Raw genomic sequence first — 20,735 nt, forward strand, 5'->3', positions numbered from 1 at the left:
CCGCTCCCGCTCCCGCTCCCGGGGCCTTGTCGGCGGTGCCGGTGCGCCGCGGCGGCGACAGGGCGGCCGGGAGAGCCGAGCCCAGGCTGGGAAGCGGGCGTGGGGCTGCGCGCGGCGCAGGCGCGGGACGGAGACAGCAGGGGGGCGAGCCAGGCGTGCAACAGGCACGCTTGAAACGGACGGCGGCAACTTCTGCAGCCGGCGGGACGTGGGCAGGCGCGACCGGAGGCCTCCGGACCTCGCCGCCGCCGCCGCCGCGCTAGCCAGGCTCCCAGGCGCCCGCGCGCCGGCGCTCAGGACGGGATGCGGAGGCCCGCGGCCGCGCGAGCGGCGGTTTCGCTGGGCCCCCGCCGGCCCCGCCCCCGGCCGGAGGCCCCGCCCACACGACGCCGGAGGCCCCGCCCCCGAGCCCCCTCCGTCTCCTCCCACGTCTGGCCCCGCCCCGCGGGTCAGGCTCCCGCTGCGCCAATGGGGTTTGAGTTTACTCTCCGCTTAGGCTTGATCGTAAACCACGTGAGGAGGCCTCTGCCTCGTGACCAGGGCGTCACGTGACGCGCCTCTCCGCGCTCGCCGCTCTGGGGTCCGGAGCTCTCCCGGAGAAGGAGGGCGACTCTGATGAGCCCCTTCCGCAGCCTGTCTGGGGGCAGAAACTCCGGGGACCGCTCCTGAGAGGCGTGGAGGCTCGTCGCCCAGAAACGTGCAGGGCGACGAGGCGCCGGGACTGGACGGGCTCCCGTGTGCCGGGCGCGGCCACGCCCCTGCCGCCGCGGGGGCCCGGCTGCATCTTCCGCGGGCGCTTGGAGGTCGTTGCGCCCGGTCGGGCACCCGGTTTTCGCTCTTGAAAGTTGCTAGGCAAAGCATTTTCGGTTATTTTGTTCTTCGCCGCGACGGGAGGGCTAACAAGAAGCAGAAGGAAAAGATCTAAAGTGAGGCGTGTCGTGGGAGGTCCTGAAAGTAAGTGCTGCCCGCAGGTGTCTGAATCCCCGTCTGCAGGCGGGTGTGGGCAGGTAAACGGCCGTTTGTGCACAAGAGGCGGTTTTAAGTGGGTTCATCGTTGCTCAAAAACAAATAGTTAAAAAAAAAAGCAAACAACAGGGGGTGTAGAAGAGTGTCCTCCATTAACTTAGTCACGCTTCGTTTTTTTTTTTATTTTTTTATTTTTTTTTAATTTTTTTTTATTATTTATTTATGAGAGTCATACAGAGAGAGAGAGAGAGAGAGAGAGGCAGAGACACAGGTAGAGGGAGAAGCAGGCTCCATGCACCGGGAGCCTGACATGGGATTCGATCCCGGGTCTCCAGGACCGCGCCCTGGGCCAAAGGCAGGCGCCAAACCGCTGCGCCACCCAGGGATCCCTCACGCTTCGTTTTTAAAATAAAGCACGTGCTAGCGTACGTCCGTATCGGAAAGGAGTCGCTCTGCACCTGTGTGTGACCATGAGGCTCTAAGGGAGCCGAGGGTCTTCTCGGAGGCATGTCTGTGCCTCGGGCATCCTCGTGTTGTAGCTCCTGCTGCGTGTCGCGCATCAGTCGCTCAGCAGACATTTGTGTGATGCCCACTGTGTGCAAAGCACGGCGCAGGGGAATCCACCAGGGACAAGGCACTGCCCTTGTCGGCTTGCACGCCCCATCCTGGAGGTGGAAGCAAGAACGCCAGCGATCAGAAGGATGTGGCATTCCGCAAGTCCACGTGGGCTGGGCCGAGAGGGTCTGGCTCAGCAGCACGCGAGAGCCCTGCGCAGGAGTATTTCGTCATGGCTAGAGATGAGAGCAAAGGGTCAGACGCTTCCGATTCAGACTCTGACTGGCCTTGCCAAGGAATTGGACAATTTTTTTTTTTTTTTTGGAATGTGATTCAGGGTCACTGAAGGATATTAAACTGGGGAGTGACATACTCACATGTGCACGTGGAAGACATCTGTGGCAGGCATGTTGTGGGTGGGGTAAAGGCAGCAACCATTAGGAGAGCAACCAGGATGGAGTTAGGGTCCAGGTGTGTGCCAGGGCATGGCAGAGGCGCAGGCAGCAGGAAAGCCTGCTGGAAGGCAGGTTGTCCCCTAAGTAGCCGCAGTGTGTTCAAGTGGCCAGTTTGAGTTCCTGTCCTAAATTTTGATTTACTGGTTCAAACAGGCAGGACAGATGGCCCAATCAAGAAGGTCTAACTGAAAAAAAAAAAAAAAAAAGGTCTAACTGGAAATAAAAGAAGGAAAGATCCAGGTCCAGAGGCCTACAGTACTCAGTAATCTTACTTGCCACCAAGTGGACAGTGGTTTGATGTGTGGTGCTATTGAGTTCCAAAGACACCCCCGAAGATTGCCACCTCAAGGCCCAAGAACACCCAAAGAGCTCTGTTAGATGAAGAAAAGCCTCCTGCCTGGCTCTTGAGGAGCTTTGACAAATGCCATGAGCCAGTTGCTCCTGCTAGCTGGGAGTAAACACCACCCAGTCCCGCAGCACATCATGCCCAGAGTCTTCCCTAAGAAACTTCCCTAAGAAACTAAAACCTCTAGGGAGATTCTGAAAACTTAAAAGTTTCACAGGTTGGTTCTAAAACAATCTGTGAACGTTCTAAAAAAAATGTTCTAAATATTTCAATAAGTTTCTTATGCAAGTAGTAAATAAGAAGAGAAATGATCCCAAAATTAATTTCATTTTCATGTGAGTGGGATGAAAAACAGTCCCCTCCTTTTTCCCTCCCAAATCCCCAAGTCCAGTGGAAGCAATAAGACAGGACAGAAATAACCCAAGGTGGAGAGAGATTGCCCTCAGAGCGTTAGAGATGCTGGATAAGGAGGTTTTGGAGAGAGGAGGGCTCCTTCAGAGACGCAGGCAGCAGGAAGCCTGCTGGAAGGCAAGTTGTCCCTAAGTATCTGCAGTGTGTTCAAGGGGCCAGTTTGAGTTCCTGTCCTAAATTTTTTTAAAAAAATTTTTATTTATTTATGATAGTCACAGAGAGAGAGAGAGAGAGAGGCAGAGACATAGGCAGAGGGAGAAGCAGGCTCCATGCACCGGGAGCCCGACGTGGGATTCGATCCCCGGTCTCCAGGATCGCGCCCTGGGCCAAAGGCAGGTGCTAAACCGCTGAGCCACCCAGGGATCCCTCCTGTCCTAAATTTTGATTTACTGGTTCAGGCAGTAACTGAAAAAAAAAAAAAAAAGGTCTAACTGGAAATAAAAGAAGGAAAGATCCAGGTCCAGAGGCCTACAGTACTCAGTAATCTTACTTGCCACCAAGTGGACAGTGGTTTGATGTGTGGTGCTATTGAGTTCCAAAGACACCCCCGAAGATTGCCACCTCAAGGCCCAAGAACACCCAAAGAGCTCTGTTAGATGAAGAAAAGCCTCCTGCCTGGCTCTTGAGGAGCTTTGACAAATGCCATGAGCCAGTTGCTCCTGCTAGCTGGGAGTAAACACCACCCAGTCCCGCAGCACATCATGCCCAGAGTCTTCCCTAAGAAACTTCCCTAAGAAACTAAAACCTCTAGGGAGATTCTGAAAACTTAAAAGTTTCACAGGTTGGTTCTAAAACAATCTGTGAACGTTCTAAAAAAATGTTCTAAATATTTCAATAAGTTTCTTATGCAAGTAGTAAATAAGAAGGGAAATGATCCCAAAATTAATTTCATTTTCATGTGAGTGGGATGAAAAACAGTCCCCTCCTTTTTCCCTCCCAAATCCCCAAGTCCAGTGGAAGCAATAAGACAGGACAGAAATAACCCAAGGTGGAGAGAGATTGCCCTCAGAGCGTTAGAGATGCTGGATAAGGAGGTTTTGGAGAGAGGAGGGCTCCTTCAGAGACGCAGGCAGCAGGAAGCCTGCTGGAAGGCAAGTTGTCCCTAAGTATCTGCAGTGTGTTCAAGGGGCCAGTTTGAGTTCCTGTCCTAAATTTTTTTTAAAAAATTTTTATTTATTTATGATAGTCACAGAGAGAGAGAGAGAGAGAGGCAGAGACATAGGCAGAGGGAGAAGCAGGCTCCATGCACCGGGAGCCCGACGTGGGATTCGATCCCCGGTCTCCAGGATCGCGCCCTGGGCCAAAGGCAGGTGCTAAACCGCTGAGCCACCCAGGGATCCCTCCTGTCCTAAATTTTGATTTACTGGTTCAGGCAGGACAGATGGCCCAGTCAAGAAGGTGTAACTAGAAATAAATGAAGGAAATACCTAGGTACAGAGGCATACAGGGCTCAAACAAACGGGAGACAGAGAGGAAAGTGTGCTGGGGCTGATAGTCTGGGAGCGGTCCCTATTCCCACTCCTCACTCAAACCCTCAACCTGATGGTTCTTAAATAGGGGTGATTTTGTTCCCCAGGGGAACACTTGGCAGGTGTTCCCCATCTGGCTGTGACACATTTTTGATGGTCACAACTGGGAGTGTGTGTGTAGGATGCCACTAGCATCTAGTGGTTAGAAGCCAGGGATGCTGCTAAATATCCTACACTGCACAGGGCAGCCCCCCGTAACAAAGCATCCTCCCGCCCCAAATGTCAACAGTGCTGAGATGGAGAAACCCGGGTCTAAACCCACGGCAAACGGATGTGATGCAATCCACCCTTTCCCCTTTGTGGTTACCGAGAGCTGCAGAAGGTATTGGGTGTGAAAGCCAGAACTGTGTTTACAGGCCTCATTTAAGAAGAAATTGTCCATCTGGACAGAACTCTATAGTTTGCTGAATGCAACACACACACACAGTCTCTCTCTCTCTCTCTCTCCCTCTCCCCCTCTCTTATATCATTTTTCTGTCCTTGACAGAAAACCTAGAGAAAGAAAAGGTCAGCTGTGTCTTAGAAAGATGAGAGCAACACTCTGCTACAGTCCAGGTCCTGACCGCCTCCCAGGACAGCTGCACTAGCCACCATCAGCGTTAGAGCTGAAAGGTGGTGAGACAGCCTTTCCAAAAACATTCTGAATTGTGGTAAAATACACATAATTAAAAATTCACGGGCAGTCCTGGTGGTGCAGCAGTTTAGTGCCGCCTGCAGCCCAGGGTGTGATCCCGGAGACCCAGGATCGAGTCCCACATTAGGCTCCTTGCATGGAGCCTGCTTCTCCCTCTGCCTGTGTCTCTGCCTCTCTCTCTGTCTCTGTCTCTGTGTCTATCATGAATAAATAAATAAAATCTTAAAAAAATAAAATTCACCACGTTATCCATTAAAATGTACAGTTCAGTGCTGGTAAGTATATTCATATCTTCACATCCAATATTTTTTCATCTTGCGAAACTGAAACAGCCCCTCATTCCCTGCTTCACCCAACCCTGGAACCCACCATTCTGCTTTCCATCTCTATGGATCTGACAACTTTAAATACCTCGTATAAGAGGAATCATACAGTATTTGTCCTGCTGAGTCTGGCTTATTTCACTTGGTGTAATGTCTTCAAGGTTCATCCGCATTGTAGCATGTGATAGAACTTACCCCCTTTTTAAGGCTGAATAATATTCCATTGTGTGGGTAGACCACATTTTGTTTATCCTTCATCCTTTGATGAACACTTGGGTTGCGTCCACTTCTTGGCTATTGTGAATAATGTTGCTATGAACATGGGTGTGCGGATACCTCTTCGAGACTGTGCTTTCAATTCGTTGGTATATACCCAGAAGCAGAGTTGCTCGATCATATGGTGATTCTATTTTTAATTTTTTGGGTGTCCTTCATGCTGTTCACCACAGTGGCTGCACCATTTTACATTCTCACCAACAGTGCACTAGGGTTCCAATTTCTCCACAACCTCAGCAACACTTGCTTTTTTATTTTATTTATTTATTTATTTTTGTTTTTTTGTTTTTTGATAATGGCTAAGCTGACTGGTAGGAGGTGATATCTCATTGTGGTTTTCATTTGCATTTCTCTAGTTATTAGTGTATTGAGCATCTTTTCATATGCTTGTTGCTATTTTTATACCCTCCTTGGGGAAATACCTAGTCAAGTCCTTTGTCCATTTTTAAATTGGATTGTTTGATTTTTTTTGTTGTTGTTAAATTGTAGGAGTTCCTTAAATATTCTGGTTGTGAACCCTGGTCTGATTCGTATTTTCTCCCATTCTGTAGGATGACTTTTTACTCTGTTGATTGTGTTCTTTGATGCACAGAAATTTTAAATTTTGCCATCGTCCATTTTTCTCTTTTGCTGTTTGTGTTTTTGGTGCTCTGTCCAAGGAATCATCGACAATTCCAACGTCAGGAAGCTTTTCTCCTTTTTTTTTTTTTCTGAGAGTTTTATAGTTTTAGCTCTTATGTTTAGATCTTTGATCCATTTTGAGTCAATTTCAGGTTCATTCTTTTGTATGTGAATATCCAGTTTTCCCAAAACCATTTCTTGAACAGACTGTCCTTTTCCCCATGAGTGGTCTTGGCACCCTTGTTGAAGACCATTGACTGTCTATGTGAGGATTTATTTCGGGGCTCTTTATTCTAGTCTGCTCTCTCCTATGCCTGTCTTTATGCCAGCCTGCTCTTCTGATTACTGTAGCTTTGCATAATATTTTGAAACCAGGAAGTGTGAGGTCTCCAACTTTGTTCTTTTTTTCGAGATCACTTTGGCTATTCAGGATCCCTTGAGATTCCACATGCATTTTGAGATGAATTTTTCTATTTCTTAAAAAATTCCGTTGGGATTCTGATAGATATTGCGTTAAGTCTACAGATTGCTTTGGGTAGTTTTGATATATTAAGAACATTAAGCTTCTCACTCCATAAACACAGGATGTCTTTCAATATATCTGTGTTGCCTTTAATTTTTTCAGCAGTGTTTTACAGTTTCTGGTGCATAAATCTTTTACATGTTTAAGTTTATTCTAAAGTATTTTCTTCTTCTTGATGCTATTATAAGTGGAATTATTTCCTTAATTTCTTTTTTTGGAGCGTTTGTGTTTAGTCCATATAAACACAACTGATTTTTATATATTGATTTTTGTATCCTGCAACTTTGCTGAATTCATCCATTAGTTTTAACCATTTTTTAAAAATGGAATTGTTAGGGTTTTCTGTATTGTAAGAGCATGTTGTCTGCAGAGATAATTTTACTTTTTCTTTTCCAGTTTGAATGCCCTTGCTTTCTTTTTCTTGCCCTGTTGTTCTGGTTGGAACCAGAATTTTATTCTGTGCTGAATAGAACCAGTAAAAGCCATCATCCTTGTCTTCTTCCTGATCTTAGAGCAAAAATGTTCAGTTGTTCACCTTTGAGTATAAAGTGAACTATTGGCTTTCTATATATAGCCATTATTGTAATGAAGTAGTTTCATTCTATTCTTAGTTTATTGAGTGTTTTTATCAGGGAGTGTTAAATTTTGTCAAGTGCTTTTTCTGCATCAACTGAGATGATCATGTGCTTTTTTCTTTTATATTGTTGAGTAGTATATTACAGCAATTGATTTTCGTACGTTGAACCATCTTTGCATTTCAGAAATAAATTCGAGTTGGCCATGATACATAGTCTTTTTAATGTGCTGCTGAAATCTTTTTGCTAGTATTTTGTTGAAGATTGCTGTATTGATATTTGTCAGGGATATTGGTCTATAATTTCTTTATTATAGCATATTTGTCAGGCTTTGGGATCACGCTAGTTTCATAGAATGAGTTTGGAGGTTCTCTTTCCTCTTGAGTTTTTTGAAATAATTTAAGGACTGGTGTTAATTCTTCTAATTTGTTTGGTAGGCTTCACCAGTGAAGATATCTGGTCCCGGGCTTTTCTTTGTCAAGAGGTTTTTGATTGTTGATTCGATGAGATTGTCTTTTCAGGATGTATATTTTAACTTCTGCATCTAAACAAATTTCCCTTCCAGAGGACTAGTCCTTCACTTTCAAAAGTTATGCACTTTTTATAACCATGTACTTTCCTCAGAAGATTATTAGAACATGGTTTTGGAAGAGTAAGCTCTGAAGTCATTACTTTATTGCCATGTACATTTTCTTCTTAAATAGAAAAAAGAAAACAAAAACAAGCAAACCTTGACAATATTCTCAACTTAACTTGGCATACAATGACTTCTGGTGTCTCCAGATAGCAAATATACTCAGAAGATAAAGAAGAGTTGCCACCATTTCAGGTATGTAATAGGACGTGGACGTGCAGCAGCCTTATCAAACCATGAGTTCTGACTCACAGTAGACAGATAGATCCAGGACTAATGACAGAAGGTCTTTCATCTGGTAAGCGCCCAGATAGGGAGGTCAGCAGGCCCTGGCAGCTGTGAATTCATGGGAAAGACAGAGAATTGGTACAGAGGATCCCAAGTCCTGCCACTTGCTGTTTGCACATCTTGTGCAAGTTTGCAGGGCTGAGTTTCTGTGGTTTCTCAGAGTTGTGATAACCTACCTAGGCTAGAAAAAAAAAACAGCTGGACCCAGGATTCCACCAACTGGCCCAACAGGGCTCCTAGAGTCCTCAGGGGTGTTCCTCAGTGAACCTGTGATGTGCCAAAACAGCACTGACTTTGAAGTTAGAGCCATATCCCACTTTCATCCATCTCTCCAGCCACCCATTCATTCTTTACTGAGCCTTACTAGCCATGTCTTGTTCACTTAATCACTATGGGGCTTGGCTTCCTCATCAACTCCATGGAGATTAAAAATGCCCGCTTGAAGGCCAGGGAGAAATGGGATGGGGATGAAGGAGTGTACCTGTTGTGATAAACACCAGATGGTGTACAGAAGTGTTGCATCACTATATAGTACACCCGAAACTAACATCACACTGTATGTTAACTAACTGGAATTAAAATAAAAATTTTAAAAAATGCCCCCTTGAAGATCTTTGTAAGAGATGAGAAAAAACTTATATAGAGTTCCCAGCGCGAGGTCTGGTCAGAGCTGGCTTCATGGGTCTGTGACCTGTGTGGTCACTCTGGGCCACGTGCAGAACGCACCATGCTTTGGTTAATGCTCAGACATTATCATCTTGAAATTATTACTGTTTTTGGACAAGGGGCCCCACATGTGTGTGTGGAAGTTCCTTCCAATTTACAAAAAGCTGCAAAAATAAAGTCAGTGTAGAGAACACCCATATACCCTTTACTTAGATTCACGTATTGTTAACATTTTACCCCATTTGCTTTGTCTACAATTTTTTTTCTGATCCATATGAGCACAAGTCACTTGTATTATGGCGCTTTCTCCCCAAATACTTGAGTCTGTATGTCCTAAGAATAGGGACATTCTCTTATATAAGCGTGACACATGAGTTTGCATTGATACAATACCGGAACCGACATCTCACATTCTAGTTTTGTCAGTTGACCAAGGTAGACCTTCCACCACACTGTTTCCCTCCAGCGTAGGATCCAGCCCAGGGTTAGGTGTTGCCCTGAATGGTCATGTCTCCTTAGCCTCCTTATCTGGAATTTTTCTATAACCTTTCTTTGTCTTTATTGATACTAACAATTTATTTTTTTAATTAAAACTTTTAAAGAATTAATTTACTTTTTTTTCAAGTCGGCTACATGCCCAGTGTGGAGCCCAACATGGGGCTTGAGCTGATGACCCAGAGGTCAAGACCTGAGCTGAGATCAAGAGATGCTTAACTGACTGAGTTACCCAGGCGACCCTGATACTGACATTTTAAAAGAGTACAGCACCTCCTCCCATTTTATATTTGAACATTCCTAATTTCCGTTGTCTGATGTTTCCTTTGATTTGCTTGAGGTTGTTGCATCTTTCTCGAGATCATGCTTCTGGAGACAGCAATGCCCTCAGCTTTTCATGGTGACTCCAGATGCTGGCCTGAGTCAAAATTTTGAAGCAAGAGCAAGTTTTCCTTGGGTGACCCTGACGTCCCTTTGTGCCTTCCTTTCCTGCTTACGTAGCCCTAATGCAAATCTGCTCTATGAGAAGAGTGCGTAACGCATCTATGCTGAGATAGAAGTAGGACCGTTTGGACCATCTTTCCGTGCTTTACCCTTTTGATCTGCAATGAGCTCTGTCCCCGGCATGCACACAGCACTGCTTGGGCTTCCTCCGTGCCAAGGAATAGGAACCGCTCTAAGCTAACTTAAAGAAAAACTGGGGGCACCTGGGTGGTTCTGTGGGTTAAGCGTCTGACTCGATCTCGGCTCAGGTCTTGATCTCAGGGTTGTGAGTTCACGCCTCGCATTGGGCTCCATGGAGCCTCCTTAATAAACCAACTGGAGGTCGGATGAGGGAGTCAGCCATGTCAGGTATCAGGAGAGAGCATTGCAGCCTGAGGACCAACCAGTGCAAAGGCCCTGAGGCATAAATTGACATCGGCAGTGCAGTCTGACTTAGACCATGAAAGCGTCGCTTTGGCTGAAGGGCCAGGGCAGATGTGGATGAGGGTGGGTGGAAGAAGCTGGGATGCTAATTGGCAGCTTTCACAGCGATCGTGGCTGGGCATCAAGTTGACTTGAGCTATTTTTTCCATCATAAATTGCTGCTGGTACTGACTGGATAATTTCACGTCCTCATTATTTTCGGGCTCATTCTGCTGCTGAGAGGACACTGACCAGCATGGTAATACTGTATGCATTTTACAGACTGCCGCCTGAATTGGCTTTGACGTGATGGGGAAGGCCTCATTACAGCCGTGTGCCTTTTCTTTTTTCAAAATCCAACTCATGCCAAAAGGAAAATACAGATCGTGCGGATTTGGGCAAGCACAGCTAAACAAGAGAAAGAAATGTTCATAATTTTTTATAACCCCATCTTCTGAAGACTGCTTTCCCTGTCTTGTGTATGTGTTTCTAGTTTTTTCCCCAGTGCATATATGTTTGTGTGTGTGTGTGTGTGTGTGTGTGTGGCATGAATGTGATCACACTAACCCTGCAGTTCCACAGCTGAACTGTGAGTCATGGCACCGAGACTTGCTCCTGCGGCTCAGTCTGTGGACCCTCCTGCCCAGGAAATGGGCTTTCTCTGGAATCTCCTGCCCCCGTATCACAATCTCCTTTATTCCCCTTCCTCATCGGAGCCCCTAATCTCTCCCTCTGTTGAGCCCCAAGTGGGCTCCTCTCCGAGACCATATGTGCATCTCACACCGCCCACCACCACGTTGCTGATGTAGAGACCCTCCAGGGGCACGAGGGGCTCCAGTCCAGGGTCATCCTCCAGCCCTGCATGTCTGACTCTGCCAGAGTCTCCTGTTTGCATCTCTGGGCTGGTGGACATGGATGCCCTGACTCAGCGTTGGTGGCCAAGGGGAGCCTTGGCTCAGACTCTCCTTCCAGATCTTTCCACCACTGGCTGCCTTGGGTAGAACATCCCTTGTTCTGACCCCTGGGGTCCGGCCCCAGTCTCCTCGGTCAGCGTCCTGGTTTGGTCATCTACTCCCCAGAAGAAAGAGTTGAAGTATCAGGAGTCTTTTCAGGGGCCCCTGGACATCCATCGATTTCTCCCCTGATCAGTTCTGCCCACTGTTGTCAGCGGCCTTCCTCTGACACGGGCTGGATCGGGTCACATCCATCTTCAGCATCTTCTATGGCACCAGCAAGACACATCGAACTCTGAGGCATGCCAGCAGGGCCCTGTGAGCTCTGCCCCCGCCCGAGCTCCATCCACTGCCCTCCTGGCTACCCCACCCCCCCTTCCCGCCACCAGCGTGGTCTGCTCCTGCCTCCACCTGTGCTGGGCTTCCCCAGCCTCCTGACCTGTTGAAATCCTCCTTGTTCTTCAAACTCGGCTCAAAGTCCACTCCATCCCTGCCACTTGTCCCCTTCTCCTCTGGGAGCCACTCCCTATTCTGTGGCTTCAAGCTCCTCTTAGCACCTGTCAGCCCTCTCCGGCATTCTTGTGGGCTTCTCACCTGTCCACCCCCCATCTCTTGCCTGGGATCTCTCGCCTCTTGTGTGCTGGGCTCACTACTGCAGCCCGCTGTGCAGAGCCAGGCTGGGTCCGCACACCAGCTCTCTACTTCCTATCCCCCACCGCAGGGAAAGGCTGGACCTCTAGCCACGGTTGCCACATCTGTAAAATGGGCATAATATTTGTGCCTCCTGTAGACATTGGAATGAAAAAGACAAGGTGTGACTCTGAATCTCTCTCCCTGATGCATCTGTAACTCTGTTAGGGGCAGGAATCCCAGCACACGCATCTCGGTCTCCCCACCCCTCCCACCCCACCCCTCCCCTTCCGAGTACCGTGTGTGGTATGCAGAAGTTGCCCAGTCAACGATCGTGGAACTGAGCTGTCAGGCAAGTCGTGTGCTCCTTGCATGAAAGATGCTTCCTGTATTCCCATGGCACCTGGCATATTGTAGCCGCTCAGTAAATGTGTTTCACACTGAACATGGGGTGCATTCCTCTGGAACTTGAAGCCATGGCCTCACTTATGTGTCAGCACGCTGTGGCCAACTGCTGACTCATGCTGGTTTCCTTGCATCCCGCAGGAGCATCGAAAAGTGGCATGAAGGGAAAGAGGGGCCATATGCCCAACAGATCTTCCCTGAGATGCTCGGCGTCTATAATTATTCACTGCAGGGAAAAGATGGCATTCTAATTTATGCGCTTGGCATTCTCGTTCTCGTCGTGCCCAAAACCCTTCTGCCCGGCATCACTCAGTGTCCACCCGCCGCAGGGGCTGCTTTCACCACAAATATTTGCTCATCTGCTCCCTTCCCTTCCCTTCCCTTCCCTTCCCTTCCCTTCCCTTCCCTTCCCTTCCCTTCCCTTCCCTTCCCTTCCCTTCCTCTTCTTTCCTTTCCTTTTTATTGAATAATAAAGCAGAGCTCTCAAAAGACCAGTTTAAAATAACTTCCAGAGGTATTTGAATTATTAAGATTCTGCATGAAGCATCACGTGAAATGCCTTTAATCTACAGTAGGCTACACCAGAGACATAACTTCACTTCAAAACATGCTCCAAAGCCATGATCTGCCCCGTGCAAGGTGGGGTGAGGCCGTGAGAGTGCGCCAGATGCTGTCACTCGGAGCCCAATATCCTACACCCCACAAAACGAGGCTGGCCTGTGGTGGCACAAAATAAACGAGGCTATTTTGGACCCAAACTATGATTAGTTTTTCTGGATGTTGCTGAAGGCTATAAAATACTCAGCCCACCCACATACGACTTGTATGCTGAATAACCTGCAGCTGTTACAAATCCATATTAAATCAATTTTATGGGCATTTGTTCAATACCTACTCTGTGCTTGATGATGAGCCAGGGGCCGTGAGGACTCCTGGTTCCACTTGACAGGTGGACTCTGAACTGTGAGGACTCCATGGGCTCCACTTCACTGGTGGCTGGAGAGGGGCTCATGTCAGGGGCAAATAGAGGACATCGTGAAGTCGGTCCTGCAGACCCGGGCACCCAGACTCAGGCCCTGGCACACAGTAGGTGCTCCATGGTTGCTCCTGGCATGAATGAATTGACAGCACTCACCCTGCCCAGCACCTCCATGTGGTTATCTCATATGTCAACAGGGCAGGTGTATTAGTGTCCCAGGGCTGCTATTACAAAATGCCACAAAATGGGGTCCTTAAACAACAGGAATGTATTGGCTTACAGTTCTGGAGCCGAGGGGTCTGAAATCAAGGTGTCAGTAGGCTTGCCTCCTGAGGGCCTTGAGGGAAGGAGGCGTCCCAGCCCACCCCCCGCTGGCTTGCAGATGGCCATCTTCTCCCTATGTCATCCCACTATCCGTGTGTGTCTGTCCCAGCTTCTCATCCTTAAGAGGACACCAGTCCTATTGGATTAGGACCCATCCTCATGACCTCATTTCAATTTTTAAAAAATATTTTATTTATTTATTCATGAAAGACACACACAGAGAGGCAGAGATGCAGGCAGAGGGAGAAGCAGGCTCCATGCAGGGAGCCTGATGTGGGACTCAATTCCGGGTCTCCAGGATCAGGCCCTGGGCTGAAGGCAGTGCTAAACCGCTGAGCCACCCGGGCTGCCCTCAATTTTTTTAATTAAAATTTTATTTGTTTATGAGATAGAGACAGAGACACAGGCAGAGGGAGAAGCAGGCTCCTTGCGAGGAGCCCGATGTGGGATTGATCCCAGGACCCCAGAATCACGCCCCAAACTGAAGGCAGACGCTCAACCTCTGAGCCATCCAGGTGCCCCTGACCTCATTTCAACTTGATCATCTCTACAAATACCCCATCTCCACATATGGTTTCGCTCTGAGGTGCTAGGTGGCAGGACTCCAGCGTGTAGTTTGGGGGGAGAGGTGGGACACAATTCAACCCATAACAGTGTGAGAGGTGACCTGGTGGCCTTGGGGTCAGAGAGAGTTAACAGTTGGTCCAGGCCACATGACTAGGATGAGTTTACATGAGAACCCGTTGCTTTGAGTCCCCACACTTTCCACCGTCCACAAGGCCCCTCCATGCAGATGAGGCAGGGGGACAGTGCGCCCTGAGGGAGCATGAGCCATTGTGGAGAGGAGGCCCCGGCAGTGGGGTCCGCATCACATCCCCAACATTGCCTGGAGGTGAGCTCATGTTGGCAATCGAGAGTGTGGGAATGGTTTCTCTCAGGTAGGAACTCCTTTGCAACCGAGTTCTAAATCCTGGGTGTGTGTGTGTGGGGGGAGCCCCAGGCAGTTGATATAAGTGGGGGAAAGGTGGGGAGGGGTTGCCTAGGAGTCCAAAGGTGACAGGGAGGGGTAGTTTATGAGAAAATAGTTCACGCCCTGAACCTCGAGCAGAGTTAAGTCTTGGAAGAGTTCAAAGTCATAAAATGGGCTGGAGAGGTTTTCTGGAGGTGATAAGTGGGAGGCAGAAGGAATTCCTCCGGAGAGGAGGGAGGTAGGAGCCTTCCCTCCAGGAAGGGTGCTGCAAGCTGGAAGAGAGCCGGTGTGCCCAGCATCGTCCGAAGCAGCATCCAGACAGGAGAGGCCTCCTGCCCTCCGCCGCCCGGGAGCCCACGGAGCCCTGCCTCCCTGTCTCCCCCACCAGCGGGCAGGGTACTGCAAACAGAAGATGACAGATGTCATCTTCTCTGCAAAGTGCCTGTGACCGGTTAGGAACGCCGACAGGGTTTAGAGGCAGGCGGTGTTCCGAGCACCGTGTGGTGAAGCCCGAGCACGGCAGCTCAGCTCCTGCTGCCAGCCCTCCCCTCCCGGGGTCACCGCGTCAGCCTCCCTAGCTGGGGTCCCAGCCAGGCCACCGCGACACTAGGGGCTGAGTGTGTCAGGGGCCTCCACGAAAGTCGGGGACCGATAAATACCTATGTTGATGTTACATCAACTTTATGGATTGATTATATTGAGTATTAGCAGAAAGCTACCTTGAAAACAGTTGCTGGGTTAGATTTTCCTATTTTGTAAGGATTCTTCAGGGTAACATTACCTCCTTGAAACCTGGGGGCATTTGGGGGCTCATGCTCAGGGCCCAGCGCTTTTGAGGGCTCCACACTGACCCAGCACCTTCAGCAGAACTAGCTGGCCTGGAGGGCTTGGGGCACGAGCCCACGGGGAGCCCACACCCCGTGCCCCTCTAGACCACATTTTGGGTACCTGGGGCCTGCAATTCCTTGCTTCTCAAACCCTACTTAGGGAGACTTCTCTCTCTCCAGGGTCCTCCTAGAAACCATCACACCGCTGGGCGCGCCAGCCTAGGCCGGAGGGCCAGGGGACAGCCGCTTAAGGGGCAAGGTGCTGGAATGTGGGCATGAGGGCCACGTAGACGGGGATCTGCCTCCACCCACACTCTCACCCCGGCCTCACAGACGCGAGGAGCGGGTGTGCAGGCACGCACAGTAATCCGTCAGTGAGTTATAGCCAAGACTCAATGGAGTGTGTTACTCCCAACCAAAGAATTTCAAAAGCAAATTAAAAAAAAATCAGATACATTTTATCACAAAGCAGAATTAAATCTAAGTGTAGTTGGAGGGTATATTCCAATGTGTTGGATCCGATGCTCACCATGGCTTCTCAAACCGGGAATCCTGCCCGCTTCTCAGTGCCTATCCGGCCCTCCCCCAAAGTCACTCCTTTCTCCTTTGGTCTCACTGCACCAGGGCCAGAACCACCCATCAAAAGCCCAAATCTCTCTCTCTCTCTCCTTTTTTTTCTTTTTTTAAGGATTTTATTTATTTGAAAGAGAGAGAGAAAAAGAGAGATAGAGCATGAGCGGAGGGGAGAGGCAGAGGGAGAGGGAGAAGCAGACTCCCATTGAGCAAAGAGCCGGACACGGGGCTCGATCCCAGGACCCTGGGATCGTGACCTGTGCTGAAGGCAGACATGTAACCCACTGAGCCACCCAGGTGCCCTCCCATCCCCAAAGCCCAAATCTGATGGTGTCATTTCCCACCTGAAACTTGGCAGCTTCAGGATGATGTCAGCCCCCTGGCTGGGCCTCTGAGGCCCTTGGGCACCTGGCTTCTGCTGGCTTTTAAGCCTCATCTCTTACCCCCATCCCGTGCCTCACTCCAGGCTTAATAAAACCAGGGCAGCTTTCCCCTGGAGTTGTGCAAGTTCCTGTGTGGGCCGGGAGGCCATGCCTTCCCCACGAGGAGCACCCCCAGCTGAGACCCCAACCGACAGGGGAGCTGCACCCACAGCCCAGCCACATGGGTGAGGGAGGCTTCTGGAGGCTCTAACCCTGGCCCCAGACCTCAGAGTCCCCGAGAGGCCCCGAGGGGGCGAGAACTGCCTGGTCCAGCCCAGTTGCACCCCCTCCCCACGCCCGGGAGCTGATAACACAATTCTTAATTGTAAAGTGCTTATTGTTGTTCTGCTGCTAAGTTTTGGGGTGAGTCGTTAGGCAGTAATAAGTAACTGGAATCGATGGACATGGGGCTAATAGAATGCAAGCCGGCCAAGCGAGCACGGCTGATCGTGTCCGGTGGTTTACACGGGCCACGCTTCAGCTCTCACACACGATGGTGCACATTAGACGCCTAGTTGCATCTGCCCCACATAATTAGCAGCGGCGCTCTGCGGCGGGTGGGTGTGGGCTGCCATGGAGATGCAGAGCACCGTGGAGCACCGGCCCCGGAGACGATGTGGAGGTAGATGTAGGGTTCATCAGTTACGCAGATATTATTAGGCATGTTTACCTGAGAGGAACAATCTGTGAAATAATAAATCTGCTGATTTCTATTCTTCTCCCTTTGCAAACCGGTCCCAGCACCAATTAGAAGACCGTGGTGTCTAAATATTGAAACGTGTTGCCTCCCAAAGCTGCTGAGATGTACTGGCAAAGGTAGCCCTGCGATGTGATTTCTCTCCAGCATCTCAGATTTTAGAGAAAGATCCAAACGACATGGATCCTTGTGCTCAAGGGTAATGCAGTGCGCTCTGGTGAGACATCAGGCACCAGCACGCAGGCCTTCTGGTGGGTCCCCGGAACAACCCTCCAAGATGGTAATTATCTCACCATACTGTAGACCCGGGCACCTCTTAGGGGTGGCTCCAGGTTTGTGGGTCCTAAAGCTTTTAAGTTAGGGAGGATCCGTGCAGGGAAAGAATGCAAATTACCAAGTGAGGTCCAGGGCCTTGGGAAGGCGGTGGAGGGCAGGGGCCGCACAGTAAAGCTTATTTAGCTCCCAGTAAGTGCACCTTGGAGCCTGTAAATGATAACGCTGGAATTTGGGCCCGGGAGCGTCAGATGCAAAGTCCGAGATCTTTCTGCGACACCAAGGTCTTCCTGTATGATGGGCAACAGCAGGCTGTTGGGTCCAGGTGGAAGAAGCATCACTTTCCGAGGAGGCAGGTCTGCAGGATGGGCAGTGGCTGGCTGCTGCTGGCACTGCAGCATCTCCAGGGCATAGGCCACATGGTGGGAACCCACTGGCATCTGCTGCTACTTGGGGATACCTCCATCCTACTGCCTTCGTGTGTCTCTCAGGCTGCTCCTCTTTTGCTTTCACAGGTGGGCAAAGGGTATGTCCCAGCCTATAGCTCCCTCCTGGCACCTCTCAAAAGCATTTACAAATGAGGAAGGCGAGGGAGAATGATGGTTCTGCTAGCAACAGGTGGCCTTCTCTTCCACCTGAAAGGTAAAAATGGGCTCCATCTGGTCACCCCGAAGCTGTCTGGTCCCTGCTGGGCACTGAAGCATTGGGAAGCCCATCTTCTTCCCACACCCCTCATGTCCCTGGCCTGTGACTCATGCCTGAAATGCTTCCACTGAAGCAATTCTTCCTTTTATTGTTGAACATTGGCCTCCTCTGGCTCATCTTCTGGGCCTCCACGTAGGGGAGGATTCAGGGACACGTAGCCTATTTCCACACTGTAGTCAGGGACAAAGCCATGATCACTGGTTTTGGGCATCCAGATCCCAAGCGAGGGGTTTGCAAACAGAATCTCTTGCGGGGGAGCTTGTTAAAACAAACACTCTTGGGTCTACCGCAGAGCTTTTACTCAACAGCATCCCCCCACCCCCAGCTCTGATGCCGATGGGCACCAAAGTTGGATGAGCTCTGGTCCCTGTCATCGCCAAGAGCATTAAAAGCCAGGCGTGGGTTCTTTTGGAGTTACACCCAAATCATCGTCTCTGGGAGGAGGTGCAAAGCCATCAGGAATTCCGGAAGAAAAATGTACAAAGTGTAAGGAGAAAAGAGTCTGGCCCTAACTGTGGGCAGCCTCAGGTTTAGAGCCCTTAGAAATAAGTAACTGGCTTTTTATTTTTTAATTTAATTTAATTTTAAAGATGTTATTTATTCATTCATGAGAGACACACAGAGACAGGCAGAGACACAGGCAGAAGGAGAAGAAGGCTCCCTGCGGCGAGCCTGGTGTGGGACTCGATCCCGGGACTTTGGGATCACGCCCTGAGTGGATGGCAGATGCTCAACTACTGAGCCACCCAGGTGCCCTGAACTCTGGCTTTTTAAACCAAATGAAAGCTGGGCCCTGAGTGCACCCTGCCCCATCCCCATCCCCCTGGGAACCTGTGGAGGGCAGGCATCCTTGCGGGGGGCGGGGGTTTAGGGTCAGCCTGTCCAATGATTCAACATTCAAGAGCAGATAGCCAGGGAGGCAGGTTTTGGACAGGAGAGAGCATTCTTTTTTTTTTTTAATAATAAATTTATTTTTTATTGGTGTTCAATTTGCCAACATACAGAATAACACCCAGTTCTCATCCCGTCAAGTGCCCCCCTCGGTGCCCATCACCCATTCACCCCCACCCCCCGCCCTCCTCCCCTTCCACCACCCCTAGTTCGTTTCCCAGAGTTAGGAGTCAGGAGAGAACATTCTTGTGTGGGATCTTTCATTTTATGTTTACAAATAGCTTTATTGAGTTCTAATCCACCGATGTACAAGAAACTGCATGTATTCAAAGTGTACAACTTACTAAAAAAAATTTTTTTTTAGTAATTCCTACACCCAGGGTGGGGCTCTAACTCATGACCCCGAGATCAAAAGTTTCAGGCTCTACCCACTGAGCCAGCCAGGCGCCCTGGATTTACTAGGTTTTGACATCGACACACGCCTATGAAGTCTTTAGAATTATCAAGATAACAAACAGATTTGGCTTCCCAGAGTTTCCTTATGTTTAGGGTCCTCCTTGTCCTTCTCCTGGTCCCCCAACCCCAGGCAAACCATTGATCTGCTTTCTCTTCTATATATTATATGGAATTTCTTAGAATTTTACATAAGTCGAGTATATCCTCATTTTACGTCTGTTTCCTCTCCCTCAGCATCATGACCTTGAGGCTCATCTCTATGGGAGCACGTATCAGTAACGCAGCCCTGTATCCTGGAGGAGCCCCACCTGGCCGTGACATGCTGTCCTCTTCTGTAGGTGGTTGGGCTCCATCTGCTACAATTTTGTTTGCATTTCTGTGTCTAGGTGTGGGAGGAATATTGGAGTCTCTTCTTTTATTCCTTTTTTTGGGGTAATACCTTTGGTTTTAGTATCAAGGTCATACTGGTTTCATATAAGTTGGGAAATCTCTTTTTCAGGTATTCCAGAGGAATTTTTATAGAATGAGTGTGGTCGCCTCCTTTGTAGAGTTCACTGGTTTTCTCTAAGGGAAGGTCTTTCACTGTCGATGCTATTTCTTTCGTCAAAAAAGATGAGGATAGAGACTAGATAGAAAAACAGATGATAGAAGAAGCCATTCAGGCTATCAACTTCTTTTTTAGAGAATATTGATGGTTTATGTCAATCAAGCCATTTGCGCATTTCATCTGGATTGTCTAATTGTTCATAGGAGCGATTAGGTGGCTCAGGGGTTGAGCATCTGCCTTCAGCTCAGGTCGTGATGCGGTTCCGAGATCGAGTCCCACGTTGGGCTCCCTGCAAGCCTGCTTCTCCCTCTGCCTGTGTCTCTGCCTCTCTCTCTCTCTCTCTCTGTGGCTGTCATGAATAAAGAAATCTTAAAAAAAATAAAATTTTTCATAATATTGCCTAACTATCTTTTTAATATTGCAGGGTCCTTGGTGATATCACCCTTCTTGTTCCTGAGTTTGGTAATTTGTGTCTTTTTTGTTTGTTTTTTTTCCCTGATCAGTCCGGTGAGAGGCTTATTCATTTCCATGATCTTCTCAAAGAATCAGCTTTTGGTTTTATTGATTTTAATATATGTTTTTTTTTTCTGTTTTGTATTACGATGATTTCCACTTTAATCATGATTATTTTCTTTCCTCTGGGTTAAATTTGCTCTTCTTTCTTTGGTTTCTAAAAGTGGATGCTTAGGTCATCAATTTGAGATTGTTCTTTTTTTTTTTTCTAGCCTAGGCATTTAATGTTATAAATTTCCCCCGAGTACCGTTTTAATGGTATATTTGTCAGCTCACTGTCATAACAAGATACCACAGACCGGTGGCTTAAAAACAGAAATTATTTTTCTCACAGTTCTGGAGGCTACACTACCAAGATTGAGGTGAC

At 48.7% G+C, this 20,735-nt stretch overlaps 1 long non-coding RNA gene across 1 annotated transcript; it reads left to right on the forward strand.

Moving 5' to 3' along the window:
• Nucleotides 1-441: 441 nt before the first annotated feature.
• On the forward strand, nucleotides 442-20,103 carry LOC121493913. Its single transcript, XR_005988583.1, has 3 exons — nucleotides 442-954; nucleotides 17,772-17,898; nucleotides 19,543-20,103. It is a non-coding gene; the product is annotated as an uncharacterized LOC121493913 (long non-coding RNA).
• Nucleotides 20,104-20,735: the final 632 nt, after the last annotated feature.

This window comes from Vulpes lagopus, chromosome 6, assembly GCF_018345385.1.
Source record: "Vulpes lagopus strain Blue_001 chromosome 6, ASM1834538v1, whole genome shotgun sequence".
NCBI lineage: Eukaryota > Metazoa > Chordata > Mammalia > Carnivora > Canidae > Vulpes > Vulpes lagopus.